General features: G+C 40.1%; 1 pseudogene; it reads left to right on the top strand.

Annotated features, from left to right (window-relative positions):
• Positions 1-4,220: 4,220 nt before the first annotated feature.
• LOC102398682 lies at positions 4,221-5,184 on the top strand (annotated as a pseudogene).
• The last annotated feature ends 1,016 nt before the right edge of the window (positions 5,185-6,200 follow it).

Below are 6,200 nucleotides of genomic sequence, written 5' to 3'. Positions count from 1 at the left end.
CCCTGGAGAGGAGACCAAGCAAGCTCTAACCTGTTTTTCACCAAGTGCATTACATCATTATTCTCACATTAAATCTTCTGTGTCTAATCAAGTAGCAAGTATGATAATAAAAAGATTCTTTTCACTTAGTATGATCTAGGTGCATCTATGTTATTGCAAATGGCATTATTTCCTTCTTTTTTAAGGCTGAGTAGTATTCCACTGTAAGTTCTCCATAGTAGCTATACCAATATACATTCCCACCAACAAGGTAGGAGGGTTCCCTTTTCTCCACACCCTCTCCAGCATTTATTATTTCTAGATATTTTGATGATGGCCATTTGGACCAGTGTGAGGTGATACCTAATGGTAGTTTGCAAATAGCAAATAGCATTTCTCCAATAATTAGTGATGTTTAGCTTCTTTCCATGTGATTTTTTTTTAGCCATCTGTATGTCTTCTTTGGAGAAATGTCTACTTAGATCTCCTGCTCATTTTTTTGATTGGGTTATTTGTTTTTTTTTTTACATAGAGCTGCATGAGCTGTTTGTATATTTTAGAGATTAATCCATTACAGCAGTGGTCTCCAACTGTTTTGGCACCAGGGACTAGTTTCATGGCAGACAATTATGATACCATTCATCGATCTCTCTGAAATGTGACTCTTCCATGTCTACAGTTGCCACTTTAATCCCGGTATCTAGGCAGGAACCAAGGTCAAAAGAGACAGGGCCTATTCTAAAATATTTTCTTTACAAAACCTTCTACTTAAAGATATTCTGCTGGTTCCATTTTGTGTGTTTTAAAGGATAACTTCCCCAGATTCACACTAGACTCCTCTTCTAATAAACCTTCAAAAAGTGATGGCACAAAGGCACCTCATTTTTGTGGCCAACTGAACATGCATATTATCTCTTCAATTCTTTTGCAAATTGGCAAAAAAAAAACAGGAAAGGCGTATAAAAGAGGTATAAATCGGCAGGGACAATGTTCCAGGGGAGGACATAATAGCAAACGTCCTGTTGGAGAGAAGAAAAGAAAAAACACACAAGAAAATTTCCAAGAACTGTAAAGAATTCCTCGTTGCCTAACAGAATAAACAAAAGAGACTCATTCAAAGTAATATTTTCGCAAAATTTCACGAGCCTAGATAAACAAACCTTTTGGAAAGAACTAAACTGAAAGTGTTAGTTTCTCAGTCGTGTCTGATTCTTTGAGACCCTGCCAGGCTCCTCTGTCCATGGAATTCTCCAGGCAAGAATGCTGGAGTGGGTAGCCTTTCCCTTCTCTAGGGGATCTTCCTGACCCAGGGATTGAACTCCAGTCTCCGGCATTGCAGGCAGATTCTTTACCATCTGAGCCACCATGGAAGCAAAAAGAATTAAAGCAGGTCACATACTGAAGATCAGAAATCAGAATACCATAAACTTCTCAATTATAATAAGAGAGACTGAAAGGCAATGGAGAAATTCTGCAGGAAAAAGATTACCAACCTGGAAATACATAGTCCACCAAAGTGTACATCAAGAATTAGGACATGTTCAAACTCACAAGGAACTCAAAATAGTAACTATGACCCTATCTTGAGAAGTTCCTAGAAGATGTGCTCTAGCACAGAGTCGGACACGACTGAAGCGACTTAGCAGCAGCAGCAAAGAGGAAATAAACCAAGAAAAGGGAAACATGTGGTAGAAGAGAAACTGAGGCCTATTAACAATTTTAAGTGTTGACTGGAGCTACAACCTATTTGAATTGGGCAGAGCCAAACCTGACCCGATGGAGAAAGCAATGGCACCCCACTCTGGTACTCTTGCCTGGAAAATCCCATGGATGGAGGAGCCTGGTAGGCTGCAGTCCATGGGGTTGCTAAGAGTCAGATGCGACTAAGCGACTTCACTTTCACTTTTCACTTTCATGCATTGGAGAAGGAAATGGCAACCCACTCCCATGTTCTTGCCTGGAGAATCTCAGGGATGGGGGAGCCTGGTGGGCTGCCGTCTATGGGGTCGTATAGAGTCGGACACGACTGAAGTGACTTAGCAGCAGTAGCAGCAAACCTGACCCGAAGTGATTAGGAGCACTTTGCCTATAGGAGCCAGGAAAAATGACTTATACAGAGAAGGTGCAGAAGCAAAGCAAGATTATTCATTGCTGAAGGAGGAAATGGCTACCCTCTCTCCAGTATTCTTGCCTGGGAAATCCCCCGCACAGAGAGGCCTGGTGGGCCACAGTCCATGGCATCGCAAAGAGTAGGACACAACTGTACGCATATACATACATCAGATCAGATCAGATCAGTCGCTCAGTCGTGTCCAACTCTTTGAGACCCCATGAATCGTAGCACACCAGGCCTCCCTGTCCATCACCAACTCCCGGAGTTCACCCAGACTCAAGTCCATCGAGTCAGTGATGCCATCCAGCCATCTCATCCTCTGTTGTCCCCTTCTCCTCCTGCCCCCAGTTCCTCCCAGCATCAGAGTCTTTTCCAATGAGTCAACTCTTCGCATGAGGTGGCCAAAGTACTGGAGTTTCAGCTTCAGCATCTTTCCTTCCAAAGAAATCCCAGGGCTGATCTCCTTCAGAATGGACTGGTTGGATCTCCTTGCAGTCCAAGGGACGGGACTCTCAACAGTCTTCTCCAACACCACAGTTCAAAAGCATCAGTTCTTCAGTGCTCAGCTTTCTTCACAGTCCAACTCTCACATGCATACATGACCACAGGAAAAACCATAGCCTTGACTAGATGAACCTTTGTTGGCAAAGTAATGTCTCTGCTTTTGAATATGCTATCTAGGTTGGTCATAACTTTCCTTCCAAGGAGTAAGCATCTTTTAATTTCATGGCTGCAGTCACCATCTGCAGTGATTTTGGAGCCCACACACAGAAAAAGAGTGAAATAATGCCATTTGCAGCAACATGCATAGACCTAGAGATTGTCATCCTAAGAAAAGAGAGTCAGACAGAGAAGGAAGAATATCATATGATATCACTTACATGTGGAATCTTATGCAAATGAACTTATTCTAAGAAACAGACTCACAGACACAGAGAACAGACTTGTGCCTGGTTATCAAGGAGGAGGTGGGGCAGCAGAGGGATGAATTGGGAGTTTGGGGATTAGCAGATGCAAGCAATTATATATAAAATGGATAAACAGGGCCCTACTGTATAGCACAGGAAATTGTATTCAATATCTTGTGATAAACCATAATGAAAAAGAATATGAAAAACAATGTATATATATGTATAACTGAGTCACTTTGCTGTACAGTAGAAATTAACAGAATATTGTCAATCAACTATCCTTCAATAAAATAAATTTTTAAAAAGAAAAAAAAGATTATTTTCTTCTGTCACTTGAGAACACTGAAAATATCAGAAATTATAGAAGTTCAGAAAGATTTCCAGAGCATAGATGAATTAATGTCTATCTCCTCTCCCCTAAAATCAAAAGGATCAAGTTTGGAGAACATGAAATGACATTTCCAGAACCAACCAGAACCTAGGGTAAGGGAGCCAGACGTGAAGTTTTAGACACAGTTGGGTGAGTTTCTGAATTTAATTTACAATACATATTCCTTGTTTTGAGATGAAATTCCATGGACCATTCTTTCTCATTTTGTGCTGTTGAGTCTCAAGTGAAACTGGTGGAAGCATCTGTTGGAGAGGAATCAGAGAATATTGGAGAGCTCAAAGGACATAACAGTCAGGCAGATTCCTCTAAGTAGGTAGATCTCTCATTCATCTACCTTCATGATTTTTACTCTGTGACAAGCTTGGTAATGTAATTCTCATAGACTCGGATCCCCTCATCTTGATTTAGAAACAGTGTTCCTGGTTCCTGCCACATAAGGTCTATCTGCAATGAGAAGACTGGTGAGGGAAGAGTTCACAGTAATGAAAGAATGCTAAGATGAGAGCACAAGAATTGCATCCTTGTCCATCCTTCCTTTCCCTGGGTTTTCCCAGAAGGTATGTTTGCATATGGCAGCACTTGCCTTGCCTCTCTAGGAGATTATGATATCCTTTGTTATATTCAGCTGATAAAAGCTCTCATAAAGGCATGTCCACATCACTCTGTATCCTGATCATGGAAAAGGCAGACTCTACGGGACCAGGTTGGGATAGTGTCAGGCGTTCACAGTGTGTATACTCTTTCATAGGAGGAGAAACAGTGGAAGAGCTGAGTTGTTCTCTAATGGAACTCTTTCTCCTGTGTCCACAGATTCCTTTAGAAAAGAATGGCTCCTAGAAATGGGTTTTTCCTGACTCAGTTCATTCTGAGGGGATTAACAGACCAAGCAGATCTCCAGCTCCCCCTTTTCTTCCTGTTCCTAAGAATGCATATGGTCACTGTGATGGGGAACCTGGGCTTGATAATCTTAATTCAGCTGAATTCACATCTACATACCCCCATGCAGTTTTTCCACTTTAACTTGTCCTTCATAGATCTGTGTTATTCCTATGTGTTTACACACAAAATGCTAATTAACTTCACATCAAAGAAGATTATTTCTTACATGGGGTGCATCACTCAGCTCTACTTTTTCTGTTTTGTTTTGTGTTTTTTTTGTTTGTTTGTTTTGTTTTTTTTTTTGTCATTTCTGAAATCTATGTGCTGACATCAATGGCCTATGACAACTATGTGGCCATCTGTAAGCCACTCTTGTATAATGTTGTTATGTCCCCTAAAGTGTGTTCCACCCTATGCTTGGTTCCTACTTGATGGCATTTTCTGGTGCCATGGCTCACACTGGATGCATGCTGAGACTGACCTTCTGTAATGCAAACACCATCAACCATTATTTCTGTGACATCCTCCCTCTGCTCCAGCTCTCCTGCACAAGTGCCTACTTCAATGAGCTGGTAGTTTTCTTAATGGCAGGCATCAATATAATTGTGTCCAGTATTACCATCTTTGTCTCTTATGGTCTCATTTTCTCCAACATCTTTCACATCAGCTCCATGGAGGGCAGGTCCAAAGCCCTAAGCACTTACAGTCCTCACATAATTTCTGTTTCTCTGTTCTTTGGATCAATGTCATTAGTGTATCTCAAACCATCTGCTGGGTGTATGGATGAGAGAAGTATCTCTTCTGTCTTTTACACCAATGTGGTTGCTATGATGACCCCCTTATTCTACAGCTTTAGAAATAAAGATGTGAAAACTGCTCTGAGAAAAACTGTAAGTGGGATGCAGTTTTGACTAGCAACAGTGTCTCTGTGCAGATAGTCAAAGTATCAAAAGACTCTCTTTTCAACTATAATAATTTTATTAGCATCTTCTTAACCTATTTCTATTTTATCATATTGAAAGGCATTTGAGAGACTCAGGTTCAATTCCTGGGTCAGGAAGAGCCCCTGGAGGAGGAAACAGGAACCCACTCCAGAATTCTTGCCTGAGAAATCCCATGGAGAGAGGAGCCTGGTGGACTACACTGTCCATATGGTCGCAAATAGTTAGATACGACATAACTGAGCATGAATGCACGTTACTATTTATTGTAGTACATTTTGTGTATTTATTATAATACATTTTGTGTATTTATTGTATTCTTTTCTAGAATACATTTTTCTCTCTATTAGTTTGAACTTCCCTTTTCCTCTGAAAATAGAAGACTACTCAACAGATGATCAAATCAGGGAACATTAGGGTGACATTATGTTGCTGGAGATGTTTTATCTGCCTATTGCCATTAGAAACATGACTCAGAGTGTTCCCTCTTCCCATCTTTCCAGGCTTCATTAAGCAAGACTGTATCACCTAATTTCTGTGGTGGAAGACTTCATAGTGACTGTTAAGTATAACCCATTTTGCATCTGTAAACACTGCATTATGCTTCCTTTGACAAATAATTTTGTCACCTGCAAATCATTACAGGTTGTCAAAATGCATCATTATATGGGTGGTACAATAAAGCTCAGAATCGTTAATGATGTATTTACAGTCATATGTGTTTTTAATGAAAAAGTGTAGAATAAATTTGTTTCTGATTTCAAGTTGATTAAGCTCCTTAGTATCCTTTGCTCCTATTCTATCTCTTTAATATTGCTTAAGTAAATATGGTACAAGAAAAACTACTCTAGCTTGTAAGCTGACTGAGCTTTGTTTCAGGTGGTACATGAATTTCTCTCGGCTGAGTATTGATTGCTCTTTTGCTATTTAATTTTTTTTTAAGAAAACAGTTTGTCAAGGGCATTTTTTTTAATGTAGTTTATTAG

The sequence above is a fragment of the Bubalus bubalis genome, chromosome 5, assembly GCF_019923935.1.
Source record: "Bubalus bubalis isolate 160015118507 breed Murrah chromosome 5, NDDB_SH_1, whole genome shotgun sequence".
Taxonomy (NCBI): domain Eukaryota; kingdom Metazoa; phylum Chordata; class Mammalia; order Artiodactyla; family Bovidae; genus Bubalus; species Bubalus bubalis.
The sequence above is the reverse complement of the archived record's forward strand: the minus strand, read 5'-3'. Positions and strand labels throughout refer to the sequence as shown.